At 41.0% G+C, this 17,945-nt stretch overlaps 1 protein-coding gene across 3 annotated transcripts in view; it reads left to right on the forward strand.

The window, feature by feature from the left end:
* Window positions 1-17,945, forward strand: part of LOC129819426 (roundabout homolog 3-like) — a 306,994-nt gene that overhangs the window by 241,688 nt on the left and 47,361 nt on the right. The gene's annotated exons all lie outside the window — the stretch shown is intronic.

The raw sequence follows: 17,945 nt of genomic DNA on the forward strand, positions 1-17,945 counted from the left end.
TATAATTTGTACAATGGCTTGTTGAAGAACAGTATAAAAAGAAAACTTCCCATCAGACAATAGAAATGTAGCACAAAATGAGAAGTGGAGGGGATAAGAGAAGAAACGGGTGGGTCCCTTAATGGGGGCTCGTCCGGGATAGCAATCTCAAAGGATCTTTTTTATCATGCCCGCAGCGGCAATAAAATCATAACATAATCTCAGCGTGTAATTTCCTAAACTGCCCTGCATATTAGCATGTATAAAGGACAGGGACAATAGAGGAGGAAGTAAGAAGGTGTAAGACTAATTTAGATACAACAGATTAAAGACTGGAAAGGCACTGGGGCGATGTTTGAAAGCCTGTTCAATAGTTTGTCTTGTGTGGGGCGGAAAACAACCCAATTATTGAGCAAGTGGGTCAGAGAGGAGAGAGTGGGTGAGAGATAGAGAGAGGACAGGGCGGGTGTATGTATGTGTGTGTGTGCGTGCGTGAGAGAGAGAGTGAGAGAAATAACGAAACAAAGTGAAAAATAGAGAGAAAGAGAGAGAAAGAGAGAGAGAAGAAAAAAAAAAAACTACATTAAGATATCCAGTTTATCAGCAACATATCAGCATGCAATATCAGTACACACAAATTCACTTTAATCTTCCTAATTTACTATGGATTAGATCTACATGAAGACACGGATTTTAGCACCAAAAAGCTCTTTCAATTGTTTTCTTCAGGGAAAGAACTTGAAGGCCCAGAACATTGTACTCGTTCATTCTGTTCTACAGGGGGTAACTTTAACTTTAGCAGGTCTTTTGCAAGTCCTCTCAAGCTTAAAACATTGTCTTTTTGATGCAGTATTAATAGCGTTTGGGTGCATTTTTAATTGCGAGCGGGTCTACTCGAGCGTATGTAGGTGGCTGTTGTCTGTCGACATCATTGTGTGACTGTGACAGCTGCCTGTCACTCTTAGCCCCTGAGGAGCTCTCTCCGAGGACACGGCTGTGCTTTGTTGCTTACCGTGTGTGTGTGTGTGTGTGTGTGTGTGTGTGTGTGTGTGTGTGTGTGTGTGTGTGTGTGTGTGTGTGTGTGTGTGTGTGTGTGTGTGTGTGTGTGTGTGTGTGGGAAATGTCTTTCTTGCACGCTCTAAACCCAACAATGCAGTAATCCATAACAAAATAATACTAAAATAACATAAGGTAGAACAAAAATACATGAGAAATAAAACTAAGAAGAACACGAGAAACTAAGTAAGCATAATATATACAGGGTCAGTCAGTTCCAATACCATATTTACAATGTACAGGGACACTGGAGTAATAGAGGGAGATATGTATAGGGGTAAGGTGAATAGGCATCAGAATATTATGATAAACAGAGTAGCAGTGTGTGTGTGTGTGTGTGTGTGTGTGTGTGTGTGTGTGTGTGTGTGTGTGTGTGTGTGTGTGTGTGTGGTTGTGTGTCTGTGTGTGTGTGTCGGTGTGTGTGTGTGTGTGTGTGTGTGAAATCAGTATAAATGTACTGTATGTGTGAGTGTGTGAGCAAATTATGAAGTGAGTGTTTGTTTGTATGTTGGAGAGTCAATGTGTGTGTGTGTGACTGTGTAGGGCCCTGTGAGTGTGCATAGAGACTGCAAAGAAAAGTGTATATACATGTATATACAGTACCAGTGAAAAGTTTGGACACACCTACTCATTCAAGGGCTTTTATTTTCACTATTTTCTACATTGTAGAATAATAGTGAAGACATCAAAACTATGAAATAACACATATGGAATCATGTAGTAACCAAAAAGTGTCAAACAAATCAAAATACATTTTATATTTAAGATTCTAGCCACATTTTGCCTTGATGACAGCTTTGCACACTCTTGGAATTCTCTCAACCAGCTTCATAAGGAAGGCTTTTCCAACAGTCTTGAAGGATTTCCACATATGCTGAGCACTTGTTGGCTGCTTTTCCTTCACTCAGCCACACATGCGGAGATCATCCGTTCACCTACTCTGGATCTCACAAAGACACGGCAGTTGGAATCAATAATCTGAAATTTGGACTCATCAGACCAAAGGACAGATTTCCACCGGATTGACCACCAAGGTAGCAAGGGGAGGCGGGTAGTTTAGTGGTTAGAGCGTTGAGCCAGTAACCGAAAGGTTGCTAGATCGTGGTCCCTGAGCTGAGAAGTAAAAAATCTGTCGCTCTGCCCCTGAACAAGGCAGTTAACCCACTGTTCCTAGGCCGTCATTGTAAATAAGAATTTGTTCTTAACGGACTTGCCTAGTTAAATTTAAAAAAGCAACTTGGGCTCCTGAGTGGAGCACTGATCTAAGGCACTGGATCTTAGTACTAGAGGTGTCAATCCTGGGCTGTATCACAACTGGTTGTGATTCGGAGTCCCATTGGGCGGTGCACAATTGGGCCAGCGTCGTCTGGGTTAGGGGAGGGTTTGGCCGGGGTAGGCTGTCATTATAAAATAAGAATTAGTTCTTAACTGACTTGCCTAGTTAAATACATTTTTATAAATAAACGCTGTCTCCTCTGAACAGTTGATGTTGAGATGTGTCTGTTACTTGAACTCTGAAGCATTTATTTGGGCTACAATCTGAGGTGCAGTTAACTCTAATGAACTTATCCTCTGCAGCAGAGGTAACTCTGGGTCTTCCTTTCCTGTGGCAGTCCTCATGAGAGTCAGTTTCATCATAGCTCATTGATGGTTTTTGCGACTGCAATTGAAGAAACTTTCAAAGTTCTTGACATTTTCCGGATTGACAGACCTTCATGTCTTAAAGTAATGATGGGCTGTTGTTTCTCTTTGCTTATTTGAGCTGTTCTTGCCATAATATGGAATGGTCTTTTACCAAATAGGGCTATCTTTTTTGCCCTAGACCTTTTTTATTTCATCTTGATTTAACCAGGTAGGTCAGTTGAGAACAAGTTCTCATTTACAACTGCGACCTGGCCAAGATAAAGCAAAGCAGTGCGACAAAAACAACACAGAGTTACACAAACAAACGTACAGTCAATAACACAATATAACAATCTATGTACAGTGTGTGCAAATGTAGAAGAGTAGGGAGGTAAGGCAATAAATAGGCCATAGATGCGAGAATATTTACAATTTAGCATTAACACTGGAGTGATAGATGTGCAGATGATGATGTGCAAGTAGAGATTCTGGGGTGCAAAAAAGCAAGAGGATAAGTAACAATATGTTGATGAGGTAGTTGGGGGTGCTATTTACAGATTGGCTGTGTACAGGTACAGTAAGCTGCTCTGACAGCTGATGCTTAAAGTTAGAGAGGGAGATATAAGACTCCAACTTCAGTGATTTTTGCAGTTTGTTCCAGTCATTGGCAGCAGAGAACTGGAAGGAAAGCCGGCCAAAGCAAGTGTTGGCTTTGGGGATGACCAGTGAAATATACCTGCTGGAGCGCGTGCTACGGGTGGGTGTTGCTATGGTGACCAGTGAGCTGAGATAAGGCGGGGCTTTACCTAGCAAAGACTATTAGATGACTTGGAGCCAGTGGGTTTTGCGACAAATATGAAGCGAGGGCCAGCCAACGAGAGCATACTATCAGGGCACAAGGCGAGACCCAGATGCAGACACAGGAGGCAGATGGTTGGAGTCTTAGATGTTTATTGATCCAAAAAGGCGTAGGCAAGAGAATGGTTGTGGACAGGCAAAAGGTCAAAACCAGTTCAGAGTCCAGGAGGTACAGAGTGGAAGGCAGGCTCGAGGTCAAGGCAGGCAGAATGGTCAGGCAGGCGGGTACAGAGTCCAGAAACAGGCAAGGGTCAAAACCGGGAGGACTACCAAAAAGAGAATAGAAAAGGCATGAGCACGGGGAAAAACACGCTGGTTGACTTGGACATACAAGACAAACTGGCACAGAGAGACACAGGGATAAATACACTGGGGAAAACAAGCGACACCTGGAGGGGGTGGAGACAATCACAAGGACAAGTGAAATAGATCGGGGTGTGACACATACGGGTCGCAGTGCTGGGTAGTATATGGGGCTTTGGTGACAAAACGGGTGGCACTGTGATAGACTACATCCAGGTTGCTGAGTAGAGTGTTGGAGGCTATTTTGTAAATGACATCGCCGGAGTCAAGGATCGGTAGGATAGTCAGTTTTAGGAGGGTATGTTTGGCAGCATGAGTGAAGGAGGCTTTGTTGCAAAATGGAGATCCGATTCTAGATTTAATTTTGGATTGGAGATACTTAATGTGAGTCTGGAAGGAGCGTTTACAGTCTAACCAGACACCTAGGTATTTGTAGTTGTCCACATATTCTAAGTCAGAACCGTCCATAGTAGTGATGCTAGTCGGGCGGGAGGGTGCGGGCAGCAATCGGTTGAAGAGCATGCACTTAGTTTTACTAGCATTTAAAAGCAGTTGGAGGCCACGGAAGGAGTGTTGTATGGCATTGAAGCTCGTTTGGAAGTTTGTTAGCACAGTGTCCAAAGATGGGCCAGATGTATACAGAATGGTGTTGTCTGCATAGCGGTGGATCAGAGAATCACCAGCAGCAAGAGCGACATCATTGATATATACAGAGAAAAGAGTCATCCCAAGAATTGAACCCCTTCCTTGTCACAACACAACTGATTGGCTCAAACGTATTAAGAAGGAAAGAAATTCCACAAATTAACTTTTAAGAAGGCACACCTGTTAATTGAAATGCATTCCAGGTGACTACCTCATGAAACTGGTTGAGAGAATGCCAAGAGTGTGCAAAGTTGTCATCAAGGCAAAGGGTGGCTACTTTGAAGAATCTCAAATAGAAATATATTTTGATTTGTTTAACACTTTTTTGGTTACTACATGATTCCATATGTGTTATTTCATATTTTTGATGTCTTCACTATTATTCTACAATGTAGAAAATAGTCAACATAAAGAAAAAGCCTTGAATGAGTAGGTGTCCAAACTTTTGACAGATACTATATATACACACAGAAGGGTCAACTCAGTCTGTGTAGCCATTTTGTTAGCTATTTAGTTAGCTCTTAAGCAGTCTTATGGCTTGGGGATAGAAGCTGTTGTTAATACATTGCATTCAATGGTAAAAGATGAGTGTCACAAGGTTGACACTTAAGTCAATACATCACAGTCAATGGGGAAAGATAAGTGTCAACCAATTGACACTTATGTCAATACATTGCATCCTATGGAAACATATAGGTGTCACGGGGTTGATGATTATGTCAATACATTTGCAGTCAATAGTAAAAGACAAGTGTCAACCTATTGATGCTTATCTCAATACATTGCGTGCAAAAATACAAATAAGATAAGATCAACTCTGTCTGTGTAGCCATTTTGTTAGCTATTGTTAGCTGTAGCGCAACGCAATCAAGGGAGGTGCTATTGCCATTCCAAGCAATGATACAGCCAGTCAAGAAGCTCTCAATGGTACAGCTGTATAACTTTTAGAGGATTTGAGGGCCTATCCACGCACACACACCCGCGCACACGTACTGTGAGCCCCGTTTCTCTTAGTGCATTGTTTTAGATCGTCTGTTGTAACCACTTTGTCTGCCGCTGTTTGATATAGAGGCCTGCTGTGAGTTACTGTGTTCCATTCAACTTCAGCACTGAAACTAACTGCACTCTGATCTGGCCTAGCATAAGCACAGTATGTGGGGGGCTGAGGAATCAGTTGAAAAGTGCTATACACACAAACACACACACACACACACACAGGCAAATGTACACAATCACTAACTCATGCACACACACGCACACGCACACACACACACACGCACGCACGCACGCACGCACACACATGCACGCACACACATGCACGCACACACACACACACCATCTCACAGCTGCTTTACCTCTCTGACCACCACTCTCCTTCCTAACATACCTCCCTCATTTATCTTATCATAAAGAAAGAGTCCTGAACTCCCACAGGTTAAAATAGACTCTCTCTTATTCATGTTTTCTCAGTTATGTGTGTACTTGGTTGCAATAGGCACTTAACATAAGTCAATGGACTCCCCTTTTTGAAATTCAAAGCAATTGTCTTTATTTCATGGTGGATAAATGCAAGACTCCATTTTGAGCCATCCAACATTTCTCCAGCCCCATCCCTCAGCTTAAAACCAAACCAAATGACCTTTGACTGATAAACAAATTCAGGATTGTGGCTTTAAATATAGAACTAAGTTTCCAAAACGTGTAGTAGGCAGATGCCATTTCTCAGTTCTTCCCTGTGACACGTCTGATACGTTCGCTCAATTTTGGTGTTATGTATATTTTATATCCATTACAGTGTGTTCCCACAATGTGCTATCCCAAGTGAGAACTTTCATGCTTCTCTGTTTTCCCTGCCTCTGAAGCTCAGCAGTGTAGTGCTGTGCCCATTATGGCTAATTATTTATTGTAGCCATAGGCGATGTGCAAGAGAGTGTGCCTCCTCAAATCAAGCATCGCCATTGTTATTCTCGAGATGGAGCTTCGGAGGGGGAAAAGTCCTAGTTGAAAATCCCACCAATCATTCTAAGATAGAAGTAGATGGATTTGCGCCTGGTCACGTTGTCGTAATCAAGCCCCTTGTCTAGTGTGGAGTGGTGGAAACAGGGCTTGTTTTGTTGTTATTGTCGGTATATCATCAAAGTACAGTGCCGTCAGAAAGTATTCATACCCCTTGACTATTTCCACATTGGTTGTGTTACAGCCTGTCATGACGTGCCCTTGGGGGAGGATCATAGCCCCCAATTCAATTCAAGGGGCTTTATTGGCATGGGGAAACATATGCTAACATTGCCAAAGCTAGTGAAGTAGATAAAATACAAAGTGAAATAAACAATAAAATGAACAGTAAACATTACACTCACAGAAGTTCCAAGGTAATAAAGACATTACAAATGTCATATTATGTGTATATATACAGTGTTGTAACATTGTGCAAATGGGGCGGTAGGTAGCCTAGTGGTTACAGCGTTGGGCCAGTAACCAAAAGGTTGCTAGATCGAATCCCTGAGCTGACAAGGTAAAAATCTGTCGTCCTGCCCCTGAACAAGGCAGTGAACCCACTGTTCCTAGACTGCCATCGTAAATAAGAATTTGTTCTTAACTGGCTTGTCTAGTTAAATAAAGGCTACATTTAAAAAATGGTTGAAGTACAAAAGGTAAAATAACTAAACAGAAATGTGGGTTATATTTACAATGGTGTTTGTTCTTCACTGGTTTCCCTTTTCTTGTGGCAACAGGTCACAAATCTTGCTGCTGTGATGACACACTGTGGTATTTCACCCAGTAGATATGGGAGTTTATCAAAATTGGATTTGTTTTCAAATTCTTTGTGGGTCTGAGGGAAATATGTGTCTCTAATATGGTCATACATTTGGTAGGAGGTTAGGAAGTGCAGCTCAGTTTCCACCTCTTTTTGTGGGCAGTGTGCACATAGCCTGTCTTCTCTTGAGAGCCAGGTCTGCCTATGGCGGCCTTTGTCAATAGCAAGGCTATGCTCACTGAGTGTCACGATCGTGTGGAGGATTGACGGACCAAAACGCAGCATTAGGAAAATAAGCCATCTTCCTTTTTATTATGAAGAAGGAGAACCGAAAACAAAACACTATTACAAAACTAACAAAACAAACAAACGACCGTGAAGCTATGAACGTAGTGCACATACAGGCTACAAACGTATAACATAGACAATTACCCACATCAAACGAAAGCCTATGGTTACCTTAAATATGGCTCCCAATCAGAGACAACAGAAATCAGCTGTCTCTAATTGGGAACCCATTCAGGCAACCATAGACTCTCCTAGACAACTACACCAACATAGACACAGCTAGACACATACACTCAACACAAACCCATACACTACACCCAACACCCCCTTTACCATATAACCACCCAAAACCGATAAAACACAAACATTCCCCATGTCACACCCTGACCTAACTAAAATAATAAAGAAAACAAAGAATACTAAGGCCAGGGCGTGACACTGAGTCTGTACATAGTCAAAGCTTTCCTTACGTTTGGGTCAGTCACCGTGGTCAGGTATTCTGCAACTGTGTACTCTCTGTTTAGGGCCAAATAGCATTGTAGTTTGCTCTGTTTTTTTTGTTAATTCTTTCCAATGTGTAATAATAATCTTTTTGTTTTCTCATGATTTGGTTGGGTCTAATTGTATTGCTGTCCTGGGGCTCTGTGGGGTCTGTTTGTGTTTGTGAACAGAGCCACAGGACCAGCTTGCTTAAGGGACTCTTCTCCAGGTTCATCGCTCTGTAGGGGATGGCATTGTTATGGAAGGTTTGGGAATCGCTTCCTTTTAGGTGGTTGTAGAATTTAAAGGCTCTTTTCTAAATTTGGATAATTAGCGGGTATCGGCCTAATTCTTCTCTGCATGCATTCTTTGGTGTTTTACGTTATGTACACAGAGGATATTTTTGCAGAATTCTGCATGCGGATCTCAATTTGGTGTTTGTTCCAGTTAGTGAATTCTTGGTTGGTTGGCGGACCCCAGACCTCACAACCATAAAGGGCAATGGATTCTATAACTGATCCAAGTATTTTTTTTGCCAGATCCTAATTGGTATGTCAATTTTTATGTTCCTTTTGATGGCATAGAATGCCCTTCTTGCCTTGTCTCTCAGATTGTTCACAGCTTTGTGGAAGTTACCTGTGGCGCTGATGATAAGGCCAAGGTATGTATAGTTTTTTATGTGCTCTAGGGCAACGGTGTCTAGATGGAATTTGTATTTGTAGTCCTGGCAACTGGACCTTTTTTGGAACACAATTATTTTGGTCTTACTGAGATTTACTGTCAGGGCCCAGGTCTGGCAGAATCTGTGCAGAAGATCTAGGCCCTCCTTGGTTGGTGACAGAAGCACCAGATCATCAGCAACAGTAGACATTTGACTTCAGATTCTACTAGGGTGAGGCCGGGTGCTGCAGACTGTTCTAGTGCCCTCACCAATTCTTTGATATATATGTTGAAGAGGGTGGATTTTAATCTGCATCCCTTCTCACCCCACTGCCCTGTCGGAAGAAATGTGTTTTTTTGCCAATTTTAAACCACGCACTTGTTGTTTGTGTACATGGATTTTATAATGTCGTATGTTTTTGCCACAACACCACTTTCCATCAATTGGTATTGCAGACCCTCATGCCAAATTGAGTCTCAGGCTTTTTTTTAAATCAACAAAGCATGATAAGACTTTGCCTTTGTTTTGGTTTGTTTGTTTGTCAATTAGGGTGTGCTGGGTGAATACGTGGTCTGATGTACGATAATTTGGTAAAAAACAAATTTGACATTTGCTCAGTACATTGTTTTCACTGAGGAAATGTACGAGTCTGCTGTTAATGAAAATGCTGAGGATTTTCCCAAGGTTGCTGTTGATGCATATCCCACGGTAATTATTGGGGTCAAATTTGTTTCCACTTTTGTGGATTTGGGTGATCAGTCCGTGGTTCCAAATATTGGGGAAGATGCCAGAGCTAAGGAGGATGTTAGAGTGTTAGTATAACCAATTGGAATTTGTTTGTCTGTATATTTTATCATTTCATTGAGGATACCATCAACACCACAGGCCTTTTTGGGTTGGAGGGTTTTTATTTTGTCCTGTAGTTCATTCAAGGTAATTGGAGAATCCAGTGGGTTCTGGTAGTCTTTAATATTTGATTCTAAGATTTGTATTTGATCATGTATATGTTTTTGCTGTTTTTTCTTTGTTATAGAGCCAAAAAGATTGGAGAAGTGGTTTACCCATACATCTCCATTTTGTAAAGATAATTCTTTGTGTTGTTTAGTGTTTTCCAATTTTCCCAGAAGTGGTTAGAGTCTATGGATTCTTTAGTTACATTGAGATGATTTCTGATGTGCTGTTCTTTCTTTTTCCGTAGTGTATTTCTGTATTGTTTTAGTGACGAGTAGACTCAGGTTTTCTGGGTCTCTATGTTTTTGGTTGGACAGGTTTCTCAATTTCTTTCTTAGGTTTTTGCATTCTTCATCAAACCATTTGTCATTGTTGTTCATTTTCTTCGGTTTTCTGTTTGACATTTTTTGATTTGATAGGGAAGCTGATAGGTCAAATATAATGTTAAGATTTTATACTGCCAAGTTTACACCTTCACTATTACAGTGGAACGTTTTGTCCAGGAAGTTGTCTAAAAGGGATTGAATTTGCTGTTGCCTAATTGTTTTTTGGTAGGTTTCCACACTACATTCCTTACAACTATAGCATTTCTTAATATTACTCAGTTCCTTTGGCTTTGATGCCTAATGATTGCGTATTGCTCTGTTCAAGTAGACTGTGATTTTGCTGTGATCTGATAGGGGTGTCAGTGGGCTGACTGTGAACGCTCTGAGAGGCTCTGGGTTGAGGTCAGTGATAAAGTAGTCTACAGTACTACTGCCAAGAGATGAGCTATAGGTGTACCTACCATAGGAGTCCCCTCAAAGCATACCATTGACTATAAACATACCCAGCGTGCAACAGAGCTGCAGGAGTTGTGGCCCATTTTTGTTGGTTATGTTGTCATAGTTGGGCCTAGGGGGGCATATGGGGGAGGGAATGCTGTCACCTCCAGGCAGGTGTTTGTCCCCCTGTGTGCTGAGGGTGTCAGGTTCTAGTCCGGTTTAGGTTGCCACAGACTAGTACATGTCTCTGGGCCTGGAAATGATTGATTTCCCCCTCCAGGATAGAGAAGCTGTCTTCAGGATAGAGAAGTTGTCTCCTGTAGCACACAGGAGGACATTTTTCTCTGTTAAAACCTCTTGACGCACGGATCCCTTTAGCGGGATCATTTTCATCAACAACCGCTGAATTGCAGAGCGCCAAATTCAAAACAAATTACATAAAATATTTAATTTCATGAAATCACAAGTGCATAATAGCAAAACACAGCTTAGCTTGTTGTTAATCCACCTGTCGTGTCAGATTTTGAAAATATGCTTTACAGCGAAAGCAATCCATGCGTTTGTGTGAGTTTATCGATCACTAGACAAAACATTACAAACACCTAGCAGCAATGTCGATTGGTCACGAAAGTCAGAAAAGCAATCAAATGAATTGCTTACCTTTGATGATCTTCGGATGTTTGCACTCACGAGACTCCCAGTTACACAATAAATGTTCCTTTTGTTCGATAAAGATTATTTTTATATCAAAAAACCTCCATTTGTTTGGCGCGTTATGTTCAAAAATCCACAGGCTCTGTGTTCCAAATAGTATCCGTAAAGTTTGTAGAAACATGTCAAACGTTTTTATAATCAATCCTCAGGTTGTTTTTAACATAAATAATCGATAATATTTCAAATATTTAAACTATTCAATACAATAGAAAAAGAAAATGTTGAGCTACCACTTTCGCGCGCAAGAACTAATCAAAGGACATCTGACTATCCACTGACGCGATTTGATAAATCCATTTGTTTGGCTCGTTATGTTAAAAAATCCACAGGCTCAGGCAGGTCATGAAGGGCAGACGAAAATTCCAAATAGTATCCGTAAAGTTTGTAGAAACATGTCAAACGTTTTTATAATCAATCCTCAGGTTGTTTTTAACATAAATAATCGATAATATTTCAAATATTTAAACTATTCAATACAATAGAAAAAGAAAATGTTGAGCTACCACTTTCGCGCGCAAGAACTAATCAAAGGACATCTGACTATCCACTGACGCGATTTGATAAATCTCGCAAATTTTTCAGAATAAAAGCTTGAAACTATGTCTAAAGCCTGTTCACAACCTGTGGAACCCATTGGAAAAGGAATCTGGTTAATATTCCTTTAAATGGAGGATAGGCAGGCAATGGAACAGGGATTTTTCAAAATAAGAGGCACTTCCGGGTTGGATTTCCTCAGGTTTTCGCCTGCAAAATCAGTTCTATTACACTCACAGACAATATTTTGACAGTTTTGGAAACTTTAGAGTGTTTTCTATTCTAATCTGTCAATTATATGCATATTCTAGCATCTGGGCCTGAGAAATAGGCCGTTTATATTGGGAACGTTATTTTTCCAAACATAAAAATTCTGCCTCCTAGCGTCAAGAAGTTAAGATAATTTCCTTTTGAATTTCTAGCCAAATGTAAAATGTTCCTGTTTTGATTAATTGAATGGAGTGAGTTAGGTTTGCTCTATACCAAATTAGCATACCCCCTGAGTCCCTTCCCTGTTTCACACCTGGTAGTTTGGTGGATGGGACTACCAGGTCACTGTAACCTAGAGGGCAACCAGTGGGTCCTTCTCCTCTATACCATGTTTCTTGTAGGATGACAATGTCTGTATTTCCGATTTCTTTGCTGAAGTCCAGGTTCCTGCTCTTTAGGCCAAAGGCAAATGACCTCAGGCCTTGGATATTCCAGGATGAGATGGTGAAGGCTTTGTGTTCCATAAAGTGTCCAATGTTGTTGGTCGTATTGTTTGGCCTCTTTTTTAGAATATGGGAATGGTCCATGGACACTTAAGGGACAGTCATGTTGAGTGTGTTTCATTTGGTGATCTCATGAAGGACAGGAAACACACATAACTGTATCTCTTAAAGTGTACGTTTCCCAGCTGTCATGTTTACATCTAAATATTGTGAAACGTATGTGATTAAACATTAAACTATTTGTGAAAAGATGTAATGTGATGTTAACCTTCTAAATGAGAGTATGGGTTTTCATATCAAGTTAACCAAATCAATGGCCACGCACACGTGAGCATAGACATTACGTTGGCGTCATGGAACCGCCCTTTTCTACTCCAGAGTATAAAACCACCCGTGACGAAATGTACATTTAACGCCAAAGAGACCCACGGTAAGCCGGACGTCTCGAATAATTAAGAAGTCAGAGGACGCTGGGACAGAGTCCCCACGTTGGAATGGCTACAATTCTATAGGCCACAGAAACCATACAGCTGTTGTTTTGGCTACATGGCTGGAAATGGTTAAACTCTGAGACTATCGTTCACTACAGAAGAAGGAGCAAATTCTAGACGACACAAATGACTAGTTTGCAGCTAGAAACTACGTAAACCTAGAATTAGAATACCGACAGCCGCCGAAGCATCTATTCTGAGAACATTTCCAAATGGTACTCTGAAGTATCCATTCTAACCACCTACAACCACGAAAGACATGACTTCTGGGAAAGTTAACCAGAGACACTGATGAACCATACAGGATGATTGAGTGTTTTCAATGGAGAGACAACAACGACATACAGGCGTAAATATGTACATTTCAGTTTCTTTCAGAATGAGCGGCCGTGTGCAAAGGATTAGCATTTCTATGATTAGAATTATCCACTGTGTGTAGTGAATCCATTTTGTCTTTCCCGCTCTTTCTCGGTCCCCACCCCTTTCCTTTGTCTACCAAGCCGTCATATCGGCTTAGCCCACTAGGGACTTTTCTATTGTTTTTAGTAACCAATATCTACTGTTTGTTTGTTATGTATTTCTGTGCTTATTTAGTAAATAAATAATTAAGCCAATTTGTAGCCAATAAGCCAATTTGTAGCCAATAAAGCCAATAATTAAGCCAAATTGCTGATTCATTATGTAAACTAGGGTTTGTGCAGATAACCAATAATTTTATGACGTTTGGAATGAGACTAATGAGGTAAAAATTAATAATTCATTAATAGAAGACTAATTGACCAGATATTCAAATATCTGAAGAGTTATATTTGGAAATGTTTTACTTTGTAATCGCAACACTTTCCGTGGTGCCCTGACTTCCTAGTTAATTCATGTTTACATGGTTAGTTTAATCACGTAATAATTAAACCTAGAGAATTGATTTGATAAAATAAGTCTTCACATTTAATGATAGTCACAGCCTGAATTCAAAATGGATAAAAAAAAATATGTTTTCGCTCACCCATCTACACATAATACCCTATAATGACAAAGTGAAAACATGTTTTTGAAAAAAATTCACATTTATTGAAAATGAAATACAGTAATATCTAAATAACCTAAGTATTCACAACCCTGAGTCAATGCTTTGTAGGAGCAGCTTTGGCAGGGATTATATCTGTGAGTCTTTCTGGGTAAGTCTCTAAGAGCTTTCCACACCTGGTTTCCTGAACATTTGCCCATTATTCTTTTCAAAATGTTCAAGCTCTGTCATATTGGTTGCTACAGTGCACAACCATTTTCAGGTCGTGCCATAGATGTTCAAGACGATCTAAGAGAAAATTTGCATCTCGGCCACTCAGAAACATTCACTGTCTTCTTGGTAAACAACTCCAGAGAAGATTTGGCCTTGTGTTTTTTGGTTATTGTCCTGCTGAAAGGTGAATACATCTCCCAGTGTCTGGTGGAACCATGTTTTGTTCTAGGATTTTGCCTGTGCCTACCTCCATTCACGTTATTTTTTACCCTGAAAAACTCCCTAGTCCTTAACGATAACAAGCATACACATAACATGATGCAGCCACCACTATGTTTGAAAGAGAGTGGTATTCAGTAATGTGTTGTATTGGATTTACCACAAATATAACACTTTGTATTCAGGACAAAATGTTAATTTCTTTGCCACATTTTTTACAGTATTACTTTAGTACCTTGGATGCATGTTTTGGCATCCTTCTGTACAGGCTTCCTTCTTTTTACTCTGTCAATTAGGTTAGTGTTGTGGAGTAACTACAATGTTGTTGATCCATTGTCAGTTTTCAATCACAGCCATTCAACTCTAACTGTTTTAAAATCACTGTTGGCCTCATAGTGAGCGAATCCTTGAGTTCCCGGATCCTTTGTCTCCGGTAACTAATTTAGGAAGGACGCCTTTATCTTTGTTGTGACTGGATGTATTTAATGACGTCAACATGCTCAAAGGGATATTCAATGTCTGCTTTTATTTCAATGTATGCTTTTATCAATAGGGGGCCTTTGCAAGGCATAGGAAAACCTCCCTTGTCTTTGTGGTTGAATCTGTGTTTCAAATGTACTGCTCGATTGAGGGCCCTTACAGATAATTGTATGTGTTGGGTACATATATGCACCTTATTATGTGACTTGAAGCACATTTTTACTCCTGAACTCATTTAGGTTTGCCACAACAAAGGGGTTAAATACCTATTGACTCAACATTTCCGCGTTACATTTTTTATTAATTTGTTTCAATTTCGAAAGCATAATTCCACTTTGACATTATGGGGTATTGTGTGTACACTTCGTAAAAGGGTTTCTAAAGGGTTCTTTGGCTGTCCCCATAGGAGAACCATTTTTGGTTCCAGGTGAAATTATTTTGGGTTCCATGTAGAACCCTCTGTGGAAAGGGTTCTACCTGGAACCAAAAAGGGTTCTTCAAAGGGTTCTCCTATGGGGACAGCCGAAGAACCCTTTTAGGTTCTAGATAGCACATTTGTTTTTAGAGTGTAGACCAGTAACAAACTATCTCTATTTAATCAATTTTAAATTCAGACTGTATAACACAACAAATTATGGAAAAAGTCAAGGGTTGTGAATGCTTTCTGAAGGCACTGTACGTTGGCTTTGCGTGTATTGATAGTGCATTTTTGTTGTACGTGTCTCTGTCTGTGTGTGCACAAGCCTACGGTGAGGTTACATAAGATGTGGGTATTACGCTGCGTTTCTGCACTATTTCAGCGCTTGCGTCAGCCGTGAGAATGGGATTGAATCAATAATAGTGCATGCCTCGGATATAGCTACTGAGACAGAATATGGTGAAACATAGATTATGCCTTTTGCTGGTGTTTACTTTTGTTCGCTAGCTAGCCGTTCTTCTGCCCCACAGCCCAACGCCCAAATGACAGACAGCAGGGGATGTCAGGTTTGACCTTGTTGACCTTTAGCGTTGGCATGTGGAGTCTCGTTTGACCCCTGGACACGACCCTCCGCGACCTCTGCCCTGGGTCTATTTTGCGAGTGATTTATGTCCCACTGTGCGAAGAGCGAGGGTGGCAGGGAGAAGGGGTCGATCGAGGAGGATGAAAGCTTGTAGTACACTTAGAAAAAAAGGTTATTAAAGGGTTCTTCGGCTGTCCCCATAGCAGAACCCTTTTGGGTCCAGGTAGAACTATATTAGAACAAGCAAAAGGGTTCTACCTGGAATCAAAAAGTGTTCTTCAAAGGGTTCTCCATGGAGACAGCCGAAGAACCATTTTAGGTTCTAGATAGCATCTTTTTTTCTAAGAGTTTACACACTTCGGAAATAGAGCAACCATCCTGAATTAAACACACCTCACAAAGTGAAAATACACATATTATGTCTATATACAGTGTTGTAATGATGTGCAAATAGTTAAAGTATGAAAAGGGAAGTAAATAAACATAAATATAGTGGTGTTTGTGCTTCACTGGTTGCCCTTTTCTTGTGGCAACAGGTCACAAATCTTGCTGGTGTGATTGCACACTGTGGTATTTCACCCAACAGATATGGGAGTTTATCAAAATTGGATTTCTTTTCAAATTCTTTGTGGGTCTGTGTAATCTGAGCGAAATATGTGTCTCTAATATGGTCATACTTTTGACAGGAGGTTAGGAAGTGCAGCTCAGTTTCCACCTCATTTTGTGGGCAGTGTGCACATAGCCTGTCTTCTCTTGAGAGCCAGGTCTGCCTTCGGCAGCCTTTCTCAATAGCAAGGCTATGCTCACTGATTCTGTACATAGTCAAAGATTTCCTTAATTGTGGGTCAGTCACAGTGGTCAGGTATTCTGCCACTGTGTACTCTCTGTTTAGGGCCAAATTGCATTCTAGTTTGCTGTTTTTTTGTAAATTCTTTCCAATGTGCCAAGTAATTATCTTTTGGTTGGGTCTAATTGTGTTGCTGTCCTGGGGCTCTGTGGGGTCTGTTTCTGTTTGTGAACAGAGCCCCAGGACCAGCTCTCACTCACTCACCCCCCCTCTCTCCTTTCTCTCTACCCCCTGGCCTTCAATACCTTTCTTTCTATCCCCCCCTATCCCTCCCCTCGTCTCTCAATCTCCAATTGAGAGTGAAAGGGAAATAAGAGAGGGGATCAGGCAGGGAGATGAGAAATCAATTAGGCACCTCAAGGGCAAAGATGACATCATTACACATTCAGTCCCTCTGTGCAAAATGAGCCAATAGCTCGTGGTGTGATCAATAGCAATCAAGAGGTTGCTGTATGTGTGTGTGTTTGGGTACGTGCGTGGGTGTGATAGGTGTCATGGAGGAGAGATTGTGAGGATATCATGGGGGGTTTTCTCCCCTATTTCCCATTTTATTATTATTGTCTTTCAAATACATAATTTTTACAAGGTCCTTGATCAAGAAGTGACCCCCCCAACTTCCAGATTTGTGTCCTAGTTTAAGATGTACGTGACTGGGTTGGATAGAGAGGCAGAGTGGGATCCTCTATATGCTCCTCCAGCAGCCTATATATGGTAGCCAATTAGCATATAGAAGAGTTGGCTCCAATGATCCTATACTTTTGGCAAGGACACAGAGGCCAATGAGAATTCAACTAGCCAGTGCTAACTAGCTGCAAATGACACTGGGTCACATTCTTGTAAGTAGAGCTTTAAAAAACGATCCTAGTCTTATTAGCTGTAGTGGCTCGTGCTCGGGTCAGCATCGCAACGATAATATGAGGAAGCTGCAAAACACGAGCCCATGAAAACAGATGTAATTATGTGAAGAAATTGTAATTGAAGAAACCGTGCACAAGTCGAATGTCGTCGCTGTAGCGACATGAAAGTGATGCTCAGTTCTATCACTGCACCGAACAGTACTCATTTTTTTAAAGCTCTTTATCAATGTTAAATGTGGTGGTGCATCTGCCTACATGGAGTTTCTCAATGAAGACAAGTGTGTTCAAGAAATTGTCAAGTGTGTACTGGAAAATGTGTGTACTAGAAATCCACACACACAAAGCACCCGCATTGCATCTCTGTTTTCCGTCAATGCTTCGTTCTCATTGTGTGTGTGTGTGTGTGTGTGTGTGTGTGTGTGTGTGTGTGTGTGTGTGTGTGTGTGTGTGTGTGTGTGTGTGTGTGTGTGTGTGTGTGTGTGTGTG

Source organism: Salvelinus fontinalis, chromosome 2 (assembly GCF_029448725.1).
Source record: "Salvelinus fontinalis isolate EN_2023a chromosome 2, ASM2944872v1, whole genome shotgun sequence".
Taxonomy (NCBI): domain Eukaryota; kingdom Metazoa; phylum Chordata; class Actinopteri; order Salmoniformes; family Salmonidae; genus Salvelinus; species Salvelinus fontinalis.